At 39.8% G+C, this 24,166-nt stretch overlaps 1 protein-coding gene across 1 annotated transcript in view; it reads left to right on the top strand.

Moving 5' to 3' along the window:
* LOC110851471 (plexin-B-like) overlaps positions 1-24,166 on the top strand; it is a 156,332-nt gene that overhangs the window by 14,651 nt on the left and 117,515 nt on the right. Inside the window, exon 2 of the mRNA XM_035853117.1 lies at positions 20,496-20,564. The gene's annotated coding sequence lies outside the window, so the exon portion shown is untranslated. The remainder of the gene's footprint in view (positions 1-20,495; positions 20,565-24,166) is intronic.

Raw genomic sequence — 24,166 nt, 5'->3', positions numbered from 1 at the left:
TGATAGAGCGGCCAGAGCAAACTATAATGCCCCGTTAATATGCCACATTTATTATTGAGACCAGAGTTAGCGAGGGAATAATAAGAATATGAATCAAAACAAAAAAAGTGGACCCAACTACAAGACGACGAAGAAGAAATGTTGCATTATATTTCTCATATATTACAAAATGGATGAAAATATGCTCACGTATTGATTTAAGAAAATGGGTTTGGCTTAGTTTGGTTCTTCAAGCTACATAAACCTGACGGTGGTAGCCATCTCAAGAAGTCACGGGTTGGTACAAGTACATACGTAGCAGGAGTCACCCGAGTAGATGGTGAACTACATATGAAACTAATGGAAGTAAAGTTTAATTCATTTCATATCAGAAAACCCGGATTAAAATTGTACGGCCAAAAGATGTAAATATTTTATTCGTCCCATATCTCAATCAAATATGCATTAGCAGCTCCATGAAACTCATTCCAACCTTCTTCTTCCACACACACAAGCCAACTTTCCAACTTGCACCGTACCCTTTACTGCCCGTCGACATGACTTCGTAGCGTTATCTCTGCTCGTGTTTCGCCAACCTCGTGCAACAATAACCTCTTCACGCAGCTCGCTCTACCTGTCAACTTGAGCCAACTATTGGTTATTGGCAACCGATACAATTGACTTTACGCCAAGAAAGAAGAAAAAACGCATAGAAAAATTATTGAGCGTGCTCAAGTTGATTTTGGTGTTGAGAAAGTCAATTAATTTTGTTTCATTCTTGTTCAGATACTTTTTAAATAAAGATTTGACTGGATGAATGCATGGTTATTGTTGCATGAGGTGTTTGGTATATGTATGTGTCTGGTTAGAAATAGCTCTAGAGTCGAGGTTGGGCCAATAATACGTACGGAATATGTGTATGAAGTGTAATTAAGTAAGCGAATATGGACAATTAAGTGGAGGACGGCTTATGTACAGACTCGAGGTGTGAGTGTGTGTGTGTGGTACTGTATGTAAGCAAGTGGAGGAAACCTCATCTCTCGCCCGTGAAATGTGAATCGCATTGTATTATGATTATTATGTGATGATCTCGGCATACCTGAGTAATAAAAGCGATATTATAGCCGTAAAAAGAACTGCGAAGGAATGTTAAACGGAGATAATGTTGGTTCGTTGGATGGACTATGCCTACTTGTCGGTCGGCTATACGACGTTCACGGTTATTGTCGTGCACTTTATAAACTATATCTCGCCAAAAAACTCAACTCCTCGGCCTGCACTAAAACTCTCTCTCTCTGTCCATATTATGAACTCGAATGATGTTTTCTCATGGGGCAAAACCATGGGAAGAAGATGATATTGGCTTTGCCTGGATGCGGACCAAATCCTCTCTTCATCACTTATTATTGCTCACCAGTCAAACCCACCACGGCACAACTACTACCTCCCAAATTGAGTTGAACAACTCTAAAAAACTCCAATGAAATTTTTTATCGCGTTCTCAGATTACTTGTCCAACCAACCAGCCAGAATTATTATGAGCATTATTCTTTGCTCGGATAAATATAATGGCTCATCAGGAGAATAATAATTAACCCTTATTACCACCTAACTTTACCCCCTCGACTGCTCACGATGAGAAGAAGGGTAGGAAAGCACGTATTAATGCTAGAATAGGAGACATAATAATAATAGACGTGGGGACAGAAGTTCTCTCATCCTGACGGTGACTTCAAGTTGTAGCAGGATCTTGCCAGCCAGCCACGTTGTTCAATGTTCTTGCAAATTGAGATAGGGTCAAACTTTAGGAAAGCTCTACACCTCCTCGACAACAACTTGTAATTAGAATTTGCAGCTTATGGGTCATAATTTGCGACATCTGCTATCTCCACTCCATTAATGCTGCATTGACCCAATTGTTAGCTTTTCAGTGTGTTTACCATATGTACATAAAATTCTGCAATATGGGTATCAATATGTTTTGGAATTAGGGTTGTTGGACAGACATTTTAGAGGTTGGGACAAAACTTATCGAGCATGTTGGAGAAGATTGTCTTTTAGCGATAATCTGTAATTTATGTACAGTTTTATATCCCACTTCTGCCAAATCCGCGTCCTCTGAAGCTATATTATTATTGCTGGATTTCTCAAAGATCGTAGGCTGTATTTTTTCTGAAAATTTGTTTTTCATCAAATCGTTCTCAAGGAACGCCTTTTACTTTTCTCTTTGAGAGTGGGAATGCCTATTTTCGTCCCTCTATATTGTCGCCGTCTTTTCTCGGCACGGGAAAAAAACTGCCAACAAATTATAGGGCTGCAAAAATAAAGTGGTAACATTTGGAACTTGTAAGCTGGCAAGTTCCAAATTAGACGAGAGAGTAACCATTGCTTTAACGGCATGCAAATTTATTTGTTTGGACGTAAAATTAAATGCAAAATTACAAGGCAGAGGTCTTAAGGATTTTTTTGCTCTGTTCAATTCAAACAATGCCGTCAAAAATTGGGTAAGATTTATGGCCGTTCTCGTCTCGTCCTCTGTTTGGCTGCTTTTGGTCAAGTTTAATTCCTCTATATTTAGAGGCGATGAGGACGGAGAGGACAAGGTTGTAAAGAGATAACCAAGTGAAAAAGAAGCAGCCTCCTTTTATATTCCGCGAACAAGTAACGAAACGCAACAACCAACCAACCAACCACGCCAACCTATTACTTTTCATCCGTATTCAAACAAGTGAACATGGGACAAAAGGTGGAAAATGGTGGTTGTCTACTAAAGTGGAATACCAAGGAGTTCGAATCCAACGAATGAATGAGTCTTTTCATGTGCCCAGTGTACAAAATTGAGTGTAATTAACATGTTTATTGCTTCCATTCCAATTCCCCAAAGTTTCCCAGGAAGATAGAGAAAGAGAAGAAGAGAGATACTGGGTGTCCGTTTTTGAATTGGTCGGCCTCTTGGTCGCGTTAGGTTTTCGGAGCCAAGATCGCGTTGCTTTGTCACAGCGGAAAATATATTTAACAACGTTCATTTATTTTATATTCCTCCGTTGCCTATCAGGATTTGCAGAGAGGAGAATTCCATTCTTCCGTGTTTCACAATCACAAGGAAGGAAGGTAGTTTTGCCCTCCTGCATGAATCTCAAAGAGAAAAAGTCAATTTAATTAAAGGGTTCCGCCCAATCCATCCAGAGGCCAAAGTACGTATAATACTAAGCATTTGAATGATGAGGGTCTCAGCGAAATGAAGAAAATATAAACGGAGGGAACCGACGACACATTTGCAAAAAGGTTGCGAAACGACACCCAGGCAGGATTAATAAAATAGGCAAGCAGAAAAGCTGTGAACCCAGAACGTACGTACCAGCAGGATGACAATTTGCACTATGATGTAGTATAATATCTTCCAATATAATGCAGCAGCTGCACCATTCACACAGATGAACTGGTCAAATGCAACCTGGAAGAATTTGTCTGAAGGCATCATGGCGATGCTGATGGCGGTGGTGGTGTGACCTGCTGGCCTGGGTACCAAAATTCAATAGTTCATATATTCCCATTGCCCATGGTCTTTGGTGACTTAGGTGTTTGCTACGGCTGCTGCAGGTTGGTTAGTGATGCTCATGTCAGATAGGACAAGTAACGATCTGAGGCCTTTTGCTTTTCTCCAGCGGCAGCCACCAGCTTGAGAAAATGGGATGTTTAATAAAAGCCAAAAAATTGGGGGTATCGAATAAAGGCACCGAGAGAGAGAGAGAGAGAGAGAGAGAGATGTGCAATGCCAACCAAATGCTCTTTGTTCAGTTGTGCTTATATATTTCCGTCCCGGAGCAAATAGGTTGGTTGCTGGTTGGTGTGGAGTCATTCGTAAAGTCGTAAAGCCTTATACACAAGATTATTACGAATTCAAATGGTCCCAGCAACCGAGCAGGCAAGGTCCAGAGACTTGAGCATCACAATCTTCCAATCTTTCGCAATTTCGCAATGGGGATTACAACCTCCAACTTCTGAAACTAAATTGGTTCCTGTTGACAATTTTACCCTTTTCTCTGCCCTGTCTTCTTCTTCACCAAACTGAAGTGGATGAGCGGAAGAGACGACCAAGTGGAGAGAAATTGGAGCATAGAGATGCTGGGAGCGTGTGAGCTAAAGGAGATTGTATTGGCCACTCTTCACTTGGATGTGCACTTGAGAGAACCGATAAAATGAATAAGGTGGGTCCACCAACCCATCCAGCGTCCATAACATCGATACAGACAACGGCATTAAATTACTGTTCAAAATAGGAATCACCATTTTCATGACAACCCTGCGTAGATCGTGTGGATGGATTCATTAAAGCGAAAGTTCGTAGAATATGCTAGCAATTGGAAATTTAACAAAACAAAGGAATTCCTCTCGCAGAATAAATATGCGAGAACATTCCATGCTCTAGAACACCAAACCGTGTACATACGCACTTCAAAACAACATCAAGTATTGTGCGTACGTAACAATTTTGACCACTCACTCGCATCAAATGTATTACAGCTTCGCAGCGGATCCATGTTTCCTGTGTGTATTAAAAAATCTTGGGTTTGGTTACGTTTAAAATATGCAAATCGTTATAAAGCTAAACAAAACGTTTATGAACATGCCACAGGGCAGCACTTGAACCATCCACATTACACCAAATGATACGAATTCGTCTAATTTCCATCCGCTGTAATTACGGAAGAGAGCGATTATTTATTCAATTACCCCACACGGAAAAAACCGGGTACGGTTGGGTGTCATTGCCGTCCTCTTTTCATCCCGTTCCTGCGTACGGATCTGGTTTGGCTGGATTGTGATACGTCTTCTTACAAGTTGCACATTTAATTGAAAATCATCGCCTTGCTTACTTCCCTCTCTCTCTGAGCCAGACTTGGGATGATACGATGATGATTTGAAATAACATTTACACCATCGCGCTAAATGATAATGATGAGATCTCCATTTAAATGAACACATACACGTTGCTGAACCGTTGTTGTGTTTGAGTGGTTTCGCGACATATTGGAGAAGGAAAGGAAACAATTACCTGTGCGGACTACAAAAAATGCGAGGATCGCGTCATGGCATCTCGCTTCGTATCATGCAAATATTCGCGTTATTGAATTTCCACGGTAATGTAATTGTAATGTACTCGTGAAGTCTGCGGATACCTGTTTTAACATTTACTCCTCTTCATTCCCTCACCTTTTTCCCACGAATAATGCTGAGGATGACAGAGAGGAGAGGGTTCTTCTTTTTCGTTTGTGCGTGAATTCACTTTCCATCCAAAGAATCTGGTTCCCTGCAACTGGGTAGTGTTTTTATGCTTACGGTGAAATGAGACGGCAACAATCCTGGTTAATAATGCCTTATCTTAGTATGTTAATGGATGTGTAAATGGCTCTCTTACACTCACCTCTGCCATGTTGGTTAAATATGAACGCATTTTTGATAGGAAAATATATCCCAGAAAGCCAGACCACTTATGAGCTAAATTACTTATATCAGCCTAACTGCATATGTAGCGACCAATTGGATATGCATAAATATTTTGCAACTTTGCTCTCCTTGTTATCCTGCACAGGAAGGAATGGAGCATGTTACTCTGGGCTGGGCATTAATTATGGCTACATAATTGTCACACACAACACACACATACGCATACGCATTTCGAAACAAGAATGTTTTGGTGTTAGCTCTCTCACAAAGTGGGAGGTATAGCATGATAATTGTAAATTTCAATTGAGTTCACGATCCCATGCTAAATTTCTCATGGAGGTGAGTCTTGTTTCTTCCCGGAGGTTTATACCTCTCAAAAATGCTTTTAAAATACCTCTCCCAAAATTTCAATCTAGTTTAAGTGGAAAATTTGTTTTATACGTATTACTGCGCCCACAAATACAACCTTCGATTATTACGTATTTTATGCTACACATATGTACAAAAAAATGAGTTAAGTAGGTTTCCTGCACTCAACTGTTGAACATATTTTAACAGCGTTTCTCCTCCATTATTTGCAACTTTGCCTTTGGAATTGATTGAAACTTCCAGCCTGCAAAATCCAGAGACAGACGATGAGCCCAAAGTAACTCTAAATTTATCATGAAGCCGAAGAAACTCCAACAACGAACGATGCTCATTAGCAAGCCAAGCTTTCCAAAGAATTCGCACGTTGCCAATGCCATTATGATAAAATGTAAAAGCACCCGGTTGTCAGTGTTGGCTCGTTAATGCCAGCTAATAATTATTGCAGCCTTTTAATCCTTCGTCCATCAATTTGGTTTCATTGAATTGGAGTGAAACAAGTTCTGTCAGTCAGCCAGTCAGCATAAAGAGTTGGCTGTTGTGGGGCCTACTCGTCCGTGTAAAACCGGCAGAGATGTGGTTTCGCAGACGGGAAACCAGGAACCTTTCCATCTCGGATGGTATGTCATGACAAGACACGAATAACACTTCGATTAGGCAACAGAGAAGTAAAAGTGTTTGGCTTGAGTTGCGGTAGGCAATTGAATACATGTTCCATTATGAAAAAATGCAGTACTTTGAGATTTTTATCCTCAAGAATCTCCAAACAGTAAAGAACACCCTGCTAATGGCAAATGTCACACGCTGCCACCATCCATAGGCCACCGCTCCTCCACTCCCAGTATCCATCAGACACTGAAACATTATATTGCTACCGACTCCACCAACGTTTCAAGTATTTCTTTAATGTCTTCCTGCTCTTCTTGTCCTTTAGTTTCACCTAAACGTGTGTCTTCGTCGGCGTAATCGGATCCATGTCACGCTCAATTTTCTCTCTTGTCTCTTCGAGAAATATTATTTTTACATTGCGAATTACTTAATTTTGACATTGGGTGAAGGCTGGCAATCATTTTTTTACAAGTTATAAACCATATACATACAAATGGCAATATACAGACTCGACACATGTTGCAGGCGTTTCTTGATGGATTAAAAAAAATGAAGAGTGCGTTTTTGAGTGTTGTTCAACCAAGTACAAATTTGCAGGTGGCAATAAAGACAAAAAGATCAAATAATGAATTATGGAGGGATATTCCATTTTTAATGGCGTGAACCCCAGCACCACCAGGATCATGGAGAGATGCCCCCAGAAGAAGAAGAACCACCAGCTGGTGTAGAACGACAACTAATGATAAATTCGAGAGTGTCAACTTTTAACGCAAAATATGAGGATGCATCCTCCGTAATTTTGCCACTTTAGCAAAATCGAGACGGCGTAAAGGACGAGGTGTACCCGCCGCACATACTCACATACTCATGTCCTTATGTATGGTCCCTGATACTTTTCTTATCACAGAGTTCACTGAGAAAACTGCATGGTTCAGCTTCCGCATACTTATTCCTTCGTAGTGGGACTGCTGTTGGGGACATTAGTGATTCTATGTTGCAACTGGGTGGAAGTAAAAGCCATAAGCTTTCCGTAATGTTATTACAGATGAGTCTTCTCCTTCCTCTCTTCCAGCCAGGCTGCAGAGAGATTCATTTTATGGTGAGCAACACTGCCTCCGCCGACGAACGGACTCAGTCACTTTACTACTAGGACTACGTGGCAGTGCTCTTTTTCTCAAAATATTATTTTATCATCATCGTCATCACAATCCCTCTTCTTCGTCCTCTTCCTCCTCCTCCGCCAGAAAACTCCTCCACACGGAAGAAGGTAGAGTCGAAGGAGACGGATGAAGAAGAACGATGACGGCAATAAGGATGATGCACTTGGCTACACTTGGTCTCATACCGCGTGCGTGTGCATGAGAACCTTGGGGAGAAAGCTCCAAAGTTGCACTACTGACTTTCAAGTAAGGCCACATTTTAGAATTTAGAAGAAATCAGTGGCTCTGCTCTTCCAGAGGAATATAGGAAAATAAGTGCCTGTCTTCTCTTCAAGCTCGACTTGACTCATAACTCGGTGTACTTCTTAACTCAACTTTCTCTCTCGTCGTCGTCCTATCAAAGGCGCTTATATTTCTCTTCTGCCTAATAATAATAACCTGTCCTTCTTGCTCAAATTTTTGTCCCGGCTGCTGCTCCTCCTTCCTCTTCTTCTTCCTCGCGGAGATGATGAACACTGGGGTTTCCAACTCTTTTACTTGACTGACTCCAGTTTCGTCGCGGTTTTCAAACAGAAAAAGACTTGTTCCTCTAATCATAATTGCACATTCCTCCCATCCTTACTTCCATCCCGTCCTTCCTCCCATCCCACCCTGCTTATCTGCCACTTACTCCTTGCCTAGTAGTTGTGAAGTGGTGTTATTAGTGGGCGAAACCGAAACTAAAGGAATTGAGCCGAAAGAAAGAAAAAAAAGTTGTGATTTGATGGAAAGACATGCGGAATTCAAAACCAGTAATGGGACAATGAGATTATCTTCATGCTTGGGTCGGGTTTGATTCAGCAGATCTACTTTCAACATTACTTATTACGAGGAGCAGATTATACGTAACATCCAAGTTAAAATTTCTTGCGTTGTCTTTCTTCCCATGCCCATCACCTAAATTCAGTTGTTCTTTCCAGTTCATTCATTAACACGTATTTCGGCTGGATTTTACAGCATCTGTCACTGATGTCTTATCGTTCCGTGCTTAATTTAGGATTCAGTCGGAGAAGAGGGAAGAAGGCAGACGATGGGATTTCTTCGTGCTGGTAGTGATAACGTGTAGTAGTATCTTTTTCTCATGCTTCGTCTGCGTCATTTGCTTGCCTTCTCCTTTTCCTCGTCTTCTTCATCCACGGAGAGGAAATAAGTGAAAAAGTTTTCCCATGAAATGAGATTTAGTTTCATTTCCATATACCGTTCAAAATGTGTTGAATTTCACTGAAATGATGATGATGAAGGAGGAAGGGGTGAGCAGTAGTCTGAAGACAGACAGGCGGAGGAAACAAATTATTTTTTCTGCTTCAAGACTAATATGTATGACTAAATTTCCTAATTAATTCAAGTCTAAATTTCCCGTGGACATGTATAAAATTTATTTGAGCCGTTTTACAATTTAGACATCAATTTCAAAATGGAAACGATGTAGTTGACATTTGTACCCACAAATCAATCACACCATGATCCCCAAACTCATCTCCTCTTGTTTCGACTGGAATGGAAGAATCAAAATGAAATGTGTAATGTCAATAGTTCAGGCAAAAGCCCGAGTTTAAAAATAAATTGACTTTGGTTCGCAGTTGGCAGCAGCAAATCGATTTTGATGCCCTACATTGGTTTCGCGGAGCAAAAGCAACAGTATCTCGAAAGCATCAGCAAGAAGCACACAAGGAAAGCAATAACAGATATACTTTTCTCTTTTCATCAGCAGCAGTAGCAGCAGCAGTTTGCAGAATTATAACTCTTTCTCTTCTTGCATCCTCTCATTTATATTCACATTGCCAAATCCACCAAGTGTTTCACCAACCGCTGACTGAACTTACTGCTGCTGCTGCTGTTGTAGAAAATGAAAATGCAAACAGAAGAAAGCGCTTCCTTTTGTGCCTCCCTCAGGAAAAGAGTGAGGCTTTTTTCTTCCTCTTGGACTTGAAGGAGATCTCTGTCTCTAATTTATGGATGCTATCGATTAGTTTTAGACTACTACGACCACTGCCAATGAATTCAATGCAATGCCAACAGCTCTCAAGACTTTCAAGAATTTAAGTAGGGCTGGAACTTCAAGATTGTTCCAAATTGCCAACTTGCTTTCCCACAGGCAGCAAAGCAAAGCCGTTCTTAGAATAGCGTGAGTACATGCTCGTGGTATAAATCTTAATAAATAAGGGTTAAATCGAATACAAAAAGAACCATTCAATCCTTGATGAATATAGGGCTTTGTATTTAGTAGAAGTATATTTCCGATATTAAATTGTTCAATTAATTGAATGGAAATTATTTCGAGAATGAGTCTCAATTTTACATATCTATGTGCTTATGAGAGTCCATATAGTATCCAAACTAAACAGATAAATATATCCTCCAAGGAGTAACTGGAGCACATAAGTCATACATTTTTATACAAGGAAACTCGTTACATCCCGATTAATAATTGCTGATTTAAAGAAACCGTGTCACTCCAGAAACCGTATCGATTTTTCCCACCACCATTTCCTTTGTTTCTTTTCCGTTCTACTTACTTTCCCGTCTTTCTCGGAACATTCTCACGGCTTTTTTGGGATCACCAGTTTCTTTTTTACCAGGTTTCACCTTAACCACTGACACAAAGAACGGCTGGAGTTGGAGAAATGTGCGAATATCTAAAGAAGGGGAAAATTTGGATGAAAACACCAAGTTACATGGTGGGTTGCTGATTGATAACGTGATTATTTGCAAAAATTGCACGCTCTAGTTTGTAAGGTAGAAAAGTAGAATGAAGTGGGCCAGGAATATCCGTCGATATGTGAAGGACACGTTAAGTCCAATTTTCTAATTACCTCTGATCATTTTGATTTCACCCACTTTCATTCCCTTTCTTGGGAGCTTTCTCACACATGCATCCTGACATTCGGTGAGAATTTCTATTCTAAATAAAATTAATCAATTTTGCAATTTGCTACACAAATTTTCCTCCAATAAATTTTGGTAACAAATTAGTCAGTATGAAATAGCATAGCATAGCACATAGCATTTACTCAAGAGTAAATGCTATGTGTGACTGTAGTCCAGGTTTACCTTCGCTGGCATACACAAGAGTTTATTTATTTGCTGATTGTGTGCATGTGTATTTATCTGCATCTATATATGCTGTCATTCTACTACTAACACATGGGGAAGGGGGGGAGGGGATGGTGATGTGCTAGCCGAATTACCCCTGACAGCCAAGCCAAGTGTTTCACGAATTGTTCGATATCATCAATAAACACTTGACTTGTCTCGCAATTTCTGCTCCATTGTTAAGGAAACTTCTGTAGAATTAAACAATGATCAATACTTTTCATTCAGTCGTGATTTATTTTTATCTCTTCTCCTTCAACTATGACAATATTTTTTACATCCTTGTCCCCTGAAAGCATTACGAGGCTCATTAGAATAGAAACTAACAAGTAGCCCCGACAGAGCAGCGACACTGTATCTACATACATACAAGCAATGTTGTATTCAATTGAGAAATTGATTTATGATTGCTTCACAATATATGCACGTAGGTATTTAATAAGTACTTTACCCCTCATTTTAACCGAGTGGTGCCCAAGTTCAGAATTTCACACTTTGCATCTTTTTAATTAAATGAAATCTTAAAAACGGACAAATTGTGCGGAATAATGATCAGGGGGCGATATTGGCACTGTGCAGTCAATACTGAATTTGAGATTTCACGATTTCACGTTCCTTTGAAATTGAATTTCAATGACAGAAATGGGACAAGGCGATGTGTTCAAGTGTGTCGTCACCCTTTTGTATACTGTAAACCACGAAGCTCTCTATCTGTATCTCCCTATCTCTTTCTCTGTCTCTCTCATTAATGAAAATATTACCATTCCAACTCCTTATTAATTAAGACAAGATTTTGTACTTGCCGTTTGATTCGAGTTTGTCGAGGTCGGTGGAATTTAGATATTCTAGACACTTTTTTTTACTTTTACTTCTTGGTCGGTGTCATCAAAGTGAGGAGGGTTTTAAATTTCTAAAAAGTTTAAAAGAACTCAACAAGATAAAGGAATAAGGGCGACGGAGGAAATGAAGTCAGGTTAGGACTCCCTGCTAATTATGAATAATGGTAAATTACACCATGCAAATAGCACAGGTCTCGGCTCCCAGACTCGCTCACTGACATTTTCCTGTCCAACTTCATTAACACGAGAGAGAAAGACAGAGTTTAAAGAGAACAAGGCGGCTGAGCAAATGGCAACTTCAATCTTGAATTTGTCTCTGGAACATCGGGAAGAAGGTGAGGGAGTGACGGCTGCTTGTGCTTCTTTTAAGCTCGTGAGAGTCAAGAAGAAGAAGAAACCCGAGCCGACCAGAGCAATGGAATATGCAAATAAAGAAAGTCAAAAGTAAAGGGTTAGGAGGGTTTAATTAAATTTACATTTGTAAAGAATGAGAATGAAGAAGAAGAAGGAGTTGGCTGGCGCTGTAGGCTGCATGCAGGACGGATGGAGGTTATATCGTCATCAGGGTGAGATGGCAAAGCAGATTTGTGCCATCGGAGAGAAGACGACAAAATTAAAATGAGATGAAGATAGTTTGAGTCTCGTCCTTTAAAGTTTCCCTGAAAATTTTCGGAACATGACACGCACACACAGGTCACATTACTGTTCTCTGGATTCTACTGCTACTGTCTCAAAAATGCGTCAACGTCCAGCTACCTACTGCCTACTAACCAACATGTGCGTGGTTTTAGTTTTAGCGTCAAAAGGCTTCCTACTTTTTTGAGGATATATTTTTTTCTCCAAATATGGTGCAAATACATGTCCAAGAAGTTTCAGTGGGAGCGACAGGTCTGGAAAAAATCTGAGGAGAGTGAAATTTTGAGGAAGGAAGGAAGAGGAGGCCAAGACAATACTTACAAAAGTGCACAAAAGACGGATTCACAGGGTTTGGAGTGAATTGGAGGCGAGAGAAGAAGGGAGTGGTAGTTGTTGTTGGCTGGTTGGTGGTAGTGGCGTTGCAATGTAAGGTGCTTATTATTACGACACAACACAACAGGAACCAACACCACGCTCTTGGCATGACTTATGAAACTTTACTAGAATTTAGCAGCATTGAAATCTCTTAACAATGCCAATGAGCTCAGGAAGAAAGAAAGGAAGGATGGGCTGCACATGCATGCTGGCGAACTGCTCATTGCTCTTCTCGCACTGGGTGAACTGGAGGAGGAAATGTTGAAATGTTGAAAATACGAGAAAAATATCCTGCAGGGGAAATAAGAAATTTATAAGTTTATAAATTGGAATCGTAAATTATTTTCTGGTAGTTGCACAACAACTCGCAGCTTTATGTTCACATATATGCTTGATGTATCTCTGTGTGGAGAATTTGACGTCTCCAGAATTTACTACTGAAATATGCAAATCACTTTAAGTGCATTGAACAAAACAAAGGACAGGATGCGGATCCAAGAGAGCAAATGGGATTCTGGAGTATGTCAAAATATATTCTGGGACTTTGTTTTCTAGAGAAATTCGCAATTTCCTACTTATCTCGTGTGTGCGGATATGGATGCAAAGAAATTTCGTCCGCAGGCTTCCTTAGACTTTGAGTAGTATTGGCATTTATCTCCGACATTGGTCGTTGTCGTCATCGCCATCGTCGTCGAGGACGCAGGATAAGTACGCGTCGTCTTTCTTTCTCCTCGTCTCATATGAAATGAGAGATATTTTAATGAAAACTCTAGGATTGCACTTACTCAACCAATGATTGTAATATATTATATTGGCACAGCTCTTAAGTTTTCTCGAGTTTGTGGCCCTCTCCCTTTTCATATAAAATAACAATGTCTTGGAATATTTTAAATATTTGAGGTTGTTGTAATACGCTCAGATCATAAGGAGGTTATGGTAAAGAAGGGAACATAATAATTGTGTTGAAACAAAGTTCACGTACTGCTGCATAACCACGTGAGGAATAATAATAACAATAGCCTGGCCAGCAAACAAAAAAACCAGTCAGCTTTCCAAGTTACTCATAATTTAGTGAGATTATTTTCTGTTGGTAAGCCAAGACGGTGCTAAATAGTGTTTTAAGCCTTTACTTTATTGCAATTCACAGGATGAGTCTTTTGTTATTTTATGAACATTATGTTCTGGTGCATATTCTGGGGCTAAACAGGTTGAGAAAGCAGCACGATGTAAAAAAAAGCGAGAGATATCCTGCGGAACGCATGACGACGTGCATTATGTCATACTTATTCAAACTCGTGGTCTGCGTGGATGAAAAATACCTTGTACATGTTGCAAAATTTAAATGTATGTACTTTACAACTAGGAAATAATTTTGATAGATTTATGAATATCTATTATGCCGAGATAAATATCCTGATCTGATTTTTACCCATACTTACTTCTCTCTCAAACCCACTATTTATTTATCCACCACTATTACTTACTTACTTACTGTGGCATTCAACTGGTTAAAGGAGTATCAATAACTTGGCATTCTTGCATATTTGCGATCCCAATATTTTGTGCTCATCAGAAAAGAAAGCTCATAATACGTAAGTACAATGAGAATAAGACGAGCGTGAACCTTGCTCTTCAAGATCAAACCGGTTTTCATTAGGGAAAAAAATACCAACAGTTTAACAACCGATTGCACCCATGTCCAGACTCCAATCAGAAGAGTACAGAAATTTGACGGATGGGTGAACCCAATCAATGTGCAATTCACCATGTAGTCATTCACATGCAACCGTTTTGCATTTCGAGTCTTGCCCCCGTCACATCAGTCCAACTCAAATTAAACAATGAGCAAATGTACGTGAGACTTGGTATCATAAATTTGGAGCAAAAGTGTGACCCACCCGTTATAGGAAATATGTAGCTATGGGTTATCCTAAAACATGCAACATTGCTGCAGCAAACTGATTTTATGATATCAAGTTATTTGAGCACTTGACAAGAAGAACTTGTGCTGGACAGTTTCTGTTGTTGCATAATGAATGACACTGACAGTTGGGAAGAGACCACGGATGGAGATCCACGATATGCGGTTACTGATTGCTAACTATATATAAATTTCACCGAGTCGAGTTAAATAAGCAAAACCAGCAGTAGTAAATATTTGTAGGTAGTGGTGCCTGGGAATGACCAGTAAATCTCAATCATGAACAATGACATGTCAACTTCTGCTCTGTCAACATTAGTTTAGTTTAGCTTCAGATTATGAAAAGTTTAGCCCATCATCTTTCCATCCCGTCTTCTGAGTGAATGATTTGCATCGGAATTTGTTAATATGAAAGTTCATTCGAGTATGACAAGCATCAAATGACTGACAATCTTTTTAAATAGTTTATGTTTCACAACCACTATTGGTCTGATTGGGATGAAATGTCTCAACTGTCAGGCATCTTGCTGTGTATCATTTCATGATGAACAGAGTAAATACATAAGTAAAAATAGTTCAATGCATCATGTAAGAAGTCAACTTGGGAAAAAATATTTGTACAGTGAAGACTTTTTGATGTGGATTTTAATTCTAAAACGAGTCAAGAAAGGGGAAATATAAGGCCGCAAAAGGTTCAAGCTTCATACATCCTTCTGCTTCTCTGCGTACCCTGAAATGAAATTTCGTTCTCTGCGTTAAAAATACGGATTTTGGTTAAGTTCTCAAGTCACATCACCACAACCGACATTCAACCTCCAACAACACAGTAGGGTTCTCTCCTCTCCAAACCAAAGGCTGACATGAAATCTCAAACAAAAATGTGCTGTGTCAACGAAACCAACCCGCACCATCTTAGAATCACAATTACTTAGTCAAGAGATAAATAATACTGGAGAAAAGCAAAATGCTGGGTTTCTTGCGAGTATAAAGCTCTTGAGTTTGTGATTATTGTTGTCAAATACCTGTATACGTAACTCTTGAGAGCGGCTCCGTTGGCTAGATCAATGGTGACAAGTAATTGTAGTGGTTTTAAGCGAACGCAATATATGACATCATTCCGGGGCTTTGTTGTGACTTGCAATGGTTGCATAGTCCTGCAGTTGTGCGTTACATATGAGAGTTGATGCATCGAATCTGAAAAATTGATCATTTATCATCATTCATCATTGCGAGAGACATTTTTGATTGGGACGAAATGACGATGAGGATGGTGGTGGGACCAAGCTCGTATGTATCACATGGCCAATTTCATCCTGGAAATTTTAGTGATTGCTCAACTTTTTCATGTTTCTTCCATGATCACGTATTTGGTTTCAAATAAGTCAACCATCAATTATTGTACCCAATGGGAAAGGTACTTGAGACCCTTAAATGCACCGGAAATGCTGAAAATTGTTGTCGTATATCAAGACCTTAAGAATGTGTGTAACCTGAAGAGGAGTTGTTGTTGGTTATTCTGATATTTTCCATTCCAAGTCTGTATAGTTTGAATGCTGCTGAATACATCATTTTAAATCTTTCAACAACCATCAAATACTTGATTTCTAAGATTTCTAAAAGTGCTTTAGTCCAAATTCAGGCAGGAGGTCTGTCTTGCAATTTCACATTTCATGGAAATGTTTCCAACTATATGAGAAATTCTATTTGGAACCTCGTATGGATAAGCACAAACACTACAACAAATTTTGCAACACTTTTTCCATCCCTTTCAAAATCATAAAAAAGATTTGAAAAGGCTGAAACCCCAATTTTCAATAACCTGCTGAATAAACTGGTCAACAGAAGCGCTTTTATTAGATAATCAGCCCTGCATTAAAACATCTCCAAGGAATTGAAAGCAGGCGGGATTGTTTCCCTCAGTAAAGAATTGCAGCACTTCAACACTCGGAATTGTAAATGATTTGACTTGCAGCATAAATAAATTGAGACCGTAACCTCCTCAGCCGGTCGTGCAGACTATGGCAGAGGAGGACTGAATTGTAAACCATAAATTGATTTCCGAGCCGAGGTCACTGTGTCATTGTCAACTGCTGTTGTCGTGGGAAGAGAAGGAGTCATGGAAGGGAGGAAACCCCTCTCTCAGTACACATCCCAGCTCAGCCAGCCTTTAATTTATCTCGCATCTCACGCAATAAATTTCGCCATTAGATGTCAAACGAGAGACTCAAGGTGTGAAAGAGGGCGAGGAAGTGACAAACTCAGGTAAATTGCTCGGGAGGTGGTCAAACCTCTCCAAACCAATTCAGAGGTCTGGTGGAGACATTTTCATTGTTAATTGTCTCCCTGAACCCAAACCGAAAACCGTCTCGAGAGAGACCCAAGCCAACCATGACACGTAAACTAAACAAGTCGTAACTTGCAACACACATCCTCCTGCCAACGACATACAGCAACATTTGTTGCATGAGCAGAGAGGGAGATTGACTCGCCAACTTTTTATTTTCAATTTACTGCCACAAGATTTATAAATGAAATCAAACTCACGAAACATTTCCTACTTGAGAGAGTTGGTAGTTTGCTATTTATTCGCATTTGCTATTTACATTGCGAAAAGTTTGCATACCCAGCCAGCAAAAGCACGTCGTTAGATGTTATCATTATCCAGAAAGATATATGAATATATACACGTGCTGTAGATCTATGTATGCCGGTACCTAACTAGAAGGCTGAACAAGTGGACAGTATACATTGAAGTGGAAAGTGAGACGGAGAGAGAGATGAAGCACACTTAATTTAACTTTGTTTCAACTAGTACATAGATACTACCCAACAGTGGAGGAGAGTAAAGTAAATCAAAGTCTGGATGGATGTGGTGCCTTAATTATTAATGAATCTTCCTTGTCTCACTAAAAGTGCACTTCACCCACCTTCCTTAAATTGTATTTATGTTTTAGGAGGCGGAATGGTCGTCATCATTACGACCTAATTCTCTCAGGTACCTCTGAATTATATTAACCGACCTCTCCCATGTATACGTAGCACATTCCCTTCCGTTGTTGTGCCCTGCTCTGCTGACCGAGAAATAACTTGAATTATTGTACGATACGATTTATACCATCTTTGTCCGATCTCTACGTCTTTTGAAAAGACTGTTTCCAAAATGGTAGCGCATTAAATAGAATATTTTTGCTCACCATGATACTCAACAGTCTGCTTTCCACAGGAGCATATTTTGCGTCCCTTTAGTGTCATGTCCAATGTTTTACTCTCTTCTGTGTCGGAAGCTATATATTCTTTGACGTCCTTCATTGTGTGTGTGTGCTCAGAATAAATAAATATTCATGCACACCACTATTTTTCATAGTACCAACTGTCCCCTTCTTCCATGGTGCAGGAGCGTTGCACGGTTTTAGGTTGAGTGTTTTTGGAAATGTGCATCTGCGACGGGACGCCTTTTTCCTTGGTCTCTCTCTCTCTCCTTATTGTTGTCTTGTTGCCTCTTCCACGCGCCCCGAAAACCTTTCAAAACACTTGGTCGACCTTATTTCCATCTCATTCAGATATGTATCCCTTTCTGAAAGGAGTTGTAGAATAACCAAACATTTACTTTGGACATTGGATTTCCTCTAATCTGAAATCTGAATGGACTTTTGAGTCTCCAAACGCAAGCCCGACCAACCAGCAGCATCTCAGAGTCTCACAGACCGACTGGAATTTGACACTTCATCAATTCATTCACTTTCCATTGCTCAAATGAAATCTATGCTATGCAAACTGATTTTAGAATAACATGCGACACAAACTGCTGCCGTATTTTCGTGACACCTGCCCTTCCTCTCTCTCGTCGCCAAAATACCAAGATTCCAGTAAAGTTTAGGGAAGAATGAATGAAAAGATTCCGACGGTTTGGTCAACTGGAAAAATAAAAAAAGATAATTAATGGCAAAGGCCACAAAGAGAGAGAGAGAGCAAGACACAATAAGTTACTCGGTCCATTCATAAAATGTTCCTATACAATTTTACTTATTTATATGGACAGGTTTTAAAAAATTAAAATGAGTCATTTTTCACTTTTAAATTATCAAACAATAAACAAACGCCAAGCCCTGCAATTTGAACTTGCGTCGACTCTTATCTATGTTGCTCAATAATGTTAGCAATTGTTCCGCACTGTGTACGACAAGCTAATTAACTCATTAATTTTAGTCAACACGCCCATGAATTCTCGAGGAAGGAGGAAATAATAGAATGTCTAAAGAACAGTGGAAACCTTCTATTTTAATTTTATCCAGAAAAATAAGAAATGCATGGCCGGGCAACACGTTTTAATTTCCAGTTTAAATGCCGTCCATCCTCCAGCAGCAGCAAGTTATCGTTGGACAAAGACGAGAGTTATCTCACGAATTTCTCGGCATGGTTAACTTAACGCCAGCTACGAGCCGTTCCTTAATGAATAAATTGACTAACAACAAGTTACATTCTTTATTACACAATAGTCCCATGAATTCTAACAGGACATGGACGAGACAGTATCGGTCTCCCTTTCACTCTCTCCACTAAAAATTTAAACGATCGGGATACAATAACGACCTGTATTTGTGCAAACTTGTCTAAATTTGAATTTTGTTTGAACAAGTTCGGAAAACGGGTCGGGTTTTGGGTTTGTTAGTATTTTTTTTTTACTTTGTTTTGTTGTGTTTTCCTTCCGCTCCAGTAGAAAAGCCGAATATTAAACAAATGTTGTAAAACAAAAGAGTAGTAGTTTCGTAGCTTCTTCTTCCTCCTCCTCCCGTTTGTTGAATGAGTGTATTTATTGTTTCCAAACTTTCCCAGTTCATATTTCATTTTTGACTTTGAGTCTTAGACTTTGACTCGAAACACAACTTCTTGGTCTCATTGCGAAAACAGATAAAGTTGGGAGAGAGAGATATGCCTTCTTTAACTCTGGTCGGGCTGGTGGTTGACTGACTCTTCAAAATCTGCTTCTTTTCATGAGACATGAAGCAAAGAATGGAGAATTCCCAAACATTATTGTTCCTCGTTCTCTGTATTATTATTGTCCTCAGACGACGACGACGAGGAGGACGAGGACTCGTTGCTCCAGAGTTTTGAGTAGCTAATGAAGCTCTCTCTTTCTTTGAAGGGGAGAATTTTCTTTGACTTTATTCATACTCTCGTGCTGTCACAATAATGTCAATTGTATAAATTTTAAGAAGTTGTAGCTGCGAGTGTTGCCTCGCTTCCTGATGAAACAATACCGGGCAGGGTTTTATTGTTACAATTTGAGCGAATCAGAGCTAAGGAGGAGACAGAGAGACAAGAGCTCGGAAAGTCTTATTAAAATGTACAAGTTCTATTGCTTGGTGCAATAACAAGGTCTCTTGTTTATGGAGAAATTACTTTTGCTTCTGCCCAGCCGAGGTTGGCAACGAAGCCTGTTTTAATAAACCACACCATATACATAATGTGATTTATAAGCAAAAGTTAGTTTGAGGTTTTGTGACATATTGTCTTCCAACTTAGTCAAGTTGCTCCTCGCTCGCTCAGAACTGAATTGCAAAATGTCAAAACTCTAGGGTGGTTGTTGGAATTGTGTGCAAAATATTGTCTCTTGTTTTCTTGTCGTATGCTCAAGTAGTTGTATTACGTAATAAATCCCGTCCTACACAAAAGACTCATGGGGCTTGGGAGGCCTGGCAGTGGAGTGTAAACTGCAAACTAAAGTACAATTATGAAACGTGTAAAGTTTGTTAAGTTTTTGGTGAAACAAGTTCCTCTCTCAAAAGTAGGGACTGTGCATACGCACGCACTTGCTCTTCTGCAGGACACCAGCATTATTAAGTGAGATTCTTGCTCCTGAGATCGAGAACTCGCACTAAACGATATAATGAAGACAGACTCAACATCATGTATATACGTATACAGTAATCATGTCCTATACAGTGTGTACATGGTCACAATAGTTTGGTTAAGTTGGATCAAGTTTATGCTATACTTTGATTTTAAAACCTCTCTTCTCCTTATTTACAGATTGAGGAAGGACGACAAACCATGACAGAATCGGATCTGCAGTAGGGACAATTAATGTCTGGCGTAAATGTAAGTACGATTTATTTGTCTACCAATATTTCCGAGTAATTTGTACTTTGAATATCATCATGGCCTCGCTCACAATTCCCATGATCATGATGACAAAAAGTTCAGCATTATATATAGTCTCTCTCTTCTTTTTGCATTGTTATTATGGCGGATTGGGCCCAGATTGATCAATGGGAAGCTACTACTACTGTATCGACCAGAAGGAAGAGATTTTGATGATTGTGTCTATACGTACGTATGTGTCTGCGTCAGTCTGCTGGGGCGAAGACGAGTAGTGAAACAGTACGAGTCGTATAGTGCAATGTTTTGCTTTGGAGAAACAATCAGAGAATTAATCTTGTTGATAATGCCAGCAATTCGTTCACTTGTCTCGTCCAGATCCGAATCTCCTTCCTCCCCGGCCTTCGTTTCATCATGGCAAAGCCCTGCTGCTGGCTGCTTCCCTTCTTATTCCCATTTCCTTAGTCTCCTTTATCAGGAGAAGAAACAAAGACTTAATTTCCCTGTCGCTCGATAAAGATATTTATTCACGACTTCCACCCTTGGATCACTAACCCTAAATCTTGTTGCTCTCAAATTCTCAGAATGCACTTTTCCGTTGTATTAATGAATTAAATGTATTCGGCTACAATTCCTACATACGACTTCAAAATGCATCCCGCAACCATTCTGGTTCAAGGAAAGCGATAAAAATTGTAAAATAGGGTTACGAAATACATTGGAAAGAGCGTCGAGTTGCTCACACATGACAGAAATATTGCATTCTCCAGTGTTATTCTCTAGTATCAAACTCGTACTTGGGCTGCTCGCTTGTAGCAGAAGTACAAGAGCACTCTTTGGAAAAAAATAACAATGGTTGGCTGAAAACAAAGAAAGGGACACAAACAAACCAACGTTCATACATATATTTATGTATGTATGTCTAAGAGAAAAGAGAGCAAACGAACAACACTCATCTACAAAATGCTGTGTAACGAACCTTGAAAAATTGATTGATCATTGGTTCATTGAAGTTGAGTTTTTGAGCAAGAACAGCTGCAATTAGACGGAACGAGTTCAATGGAGGCGAGTTGTTGGTCAGGGTGGGCAATGCGGTCTATTACATTTCGTTCCTTGTCGATTACAACTTTTCTCTCCTTTTATACTGATATGGTGGGTTTTAGTTTAGTTAAAAAGAGAGAAAAGTTGGGTGCTGGTGCTGGTTGATGAAATTTGTGCAGCAGCAGCAGTCGTGAAGGAACGGACGAAGCCATGTGTGTGGGTTTTGAGGAGAAAGAAACGAAAGTTTTGTGAAAGTAGAAAGCTACCAAGAAGAAGAAGAAGGCATAGAGGAGTGGCAATTAGGCCTGGAAAATAATTCTTTGTTCATTTCACTCAGACTTCAGGGGAAACCTCAAACTTCACAGGGGAAAGTAACAACCTTTTCCGAAGCGATGCTGCCATATTTTGGCTTCTTTTCCTATAATATTGTTCTCTGACAGGTGTTCCGGCTGTATCGCGATTATTCTTATATCATCGTGGACAGAGTTGTTTGAACGTATTATTATTATTATTATTGGTGGTGGTGGTAAAAGTGTTGGTGCGGTTAAAATTTCTGTCTGTAGTTCGTACTCTGTCATCCAAAATACCAATACCCATGCCCTGCCTGCATATGTAGCTGCATGCTCATACATTCTTGATGCTGTTGGCAAACAGAGGGAAAAGACGGGCGGAACTGGGACTGGAGGTGTTATGTTTAATGGGTCATTACATTGCACGACATGGCGATTTGAAATTTGAATTAATTGAGTCATCACGTGTCCATATCTGACCAGTTGGTCACTTATTATGGCACTCTTTCCCTTTCTTCTTCGACCTACGTGCAGTAGGTTACACTTGTATTTTTCCTACTAATTCCACCCTTTAGGCCTAACAAGAAAGTATGTACGTGAAGAAGGAGGGGACTTTCGTGCCAGCAGCATCCACCAGGAGAGCATTATTCGACGGGTCAATGGTACTTTACTCACCTGTTTGACTTTGAGACTTTTCCCTTCCTTCTCTCCTTCATTGGATTTAGTGTTCCGTTAAATAAATCCCGACAATAAAATTGAAGTAAAGCAAACTAAATGGATTTGCTCACTCTTGCTTTCTTTTAGCGGGATTGGTCACTTGCAAGTGGAGAAAGTGGTGTTGGTTGGTGGGGCTACAAATATGTAGTACGTACAAGGTAGTGGAAATACAGCACAGAAAACAACTTGATGACGATGATTGTTCCCAAACTCTACATCCAATTTTCTCATTTCCTTGCACGTTGCACCCAACAAAGCTGTAAGTGGACAAAAAAAGTAAACTTGGCTCAGCAAGAAGCTCATTGTTCTGGCGCAGGAGAAAAAAAGTTTCTCTTTCCACCATATCACACACACACTGCTGCACTGCACGTATGTCTCTCCTTGCACAATTTTAAAGTCTCACTGGTGCATACGTAGTGGTTGCATTGACAAGTTGTTGTTCAGTTTGTATTTCATTTATTGCTTGTTTTAGGTCTACCTCCAAGTTTTATTTTGAGACGCGCATTCAAATGGTGACAGGGGAAAGCAGAGGCCGAGTTATTCTTTTGTTGCAGCACAGTGCATCCAGAAAAAAAGGAAAGAAAGGGAGAAAAGGAGAGGAGAAGAAGGACTACATGGTTTTGGAGGAGTGAAATAAAGTTGTCCTGTCTTAAGCTGTCTTCTCAATTGCTTTGTCTTCCTTTTTCTCCTTCTCCACGACCATACATACGCTTTCCATTCCTCTTAATAGATGCTAGGCTGGTCATATAGCAGAGCAGTGTCTGGTCTGGTCGTGGTTGGTTATGGCACAAAGAACCACAATACCACCACCACCACGGCTGCTAAGGAAATAGGAGAAAGTCGGAGTAGTTCCATCCTCAAAACGACTGACGAATTTTCTCTAATTCTCGTCTCATTTTCTTACTTGTTTGGTGTTACGGAGTGAGTGAGGATCCTTGTGTTGATCTGCTATTCTAGCTCATTTCCCGTTATTGACCCCACTTTTTTCATTTTCGCCCTCTTAGTCTCTCGCGGCCTAGTGTGGCAAAAGCAATTAAATCTGGAATGTGTTGGAAATTTTACTCCTGAGAGAGGCAACTAATACCCGGATTTTAAGAAGGAGGCGGAAGTGAAAGTGGGGAAAGTGGCTGAATTCCGGCAACAGAAATTGGCTCATTTTATCAAATCGACTAAATCATTCAGTCTCGCTGAGAATTTTTTTTGCCCTACTTTGTTCATGTGACTTGGAAAAATTACACTCACTCGGCTCTGGATGTCTTGGAATTAGTGAACCGCAAGTATTATATATGGGAAAATATACATAAAGCCGGGAACCAAAGTGATTGTAATTTTCTGGGAAAATTTTTTATGGTTTTTGTTGCTAGACATCTTATTTCACTTCTTAATTGAAGTATTTATCATACTTTTCAGTTTCCACATTTCTCTCTGCAATAATTAGTTGAGGTTTGGACGGAAAAAAATATTTGATAATTATAACTTGATGGAAAATCTCACTTAATTGGCATCGTTCCTACTGTTAAGCTGTCTAAGACAAAAGGGAAACTTTGTGACTTT

Source organism: Folsomia candida, unplaced genomic scaffold (assembly GCF_002217175.1).
Source record: "Folsomia candida strain VU population unplaced genomic scaffold, ASM221717v1 Fcan01_Sc006, whole genome shotgun sequence".
Taxonomy (NCBI): domain Eukaryota; kingdom Metazoa; phylum Arthropoda; class Collembola; order Entomobryomorpha; family Isotomidae; genus Folsomia; species Folsomia candida.
The sequence above is the reverse complement of the archived record's forward strand: the minus strand, read 5'-3'. Positions and strand labels throughout refer to the sequence as shown.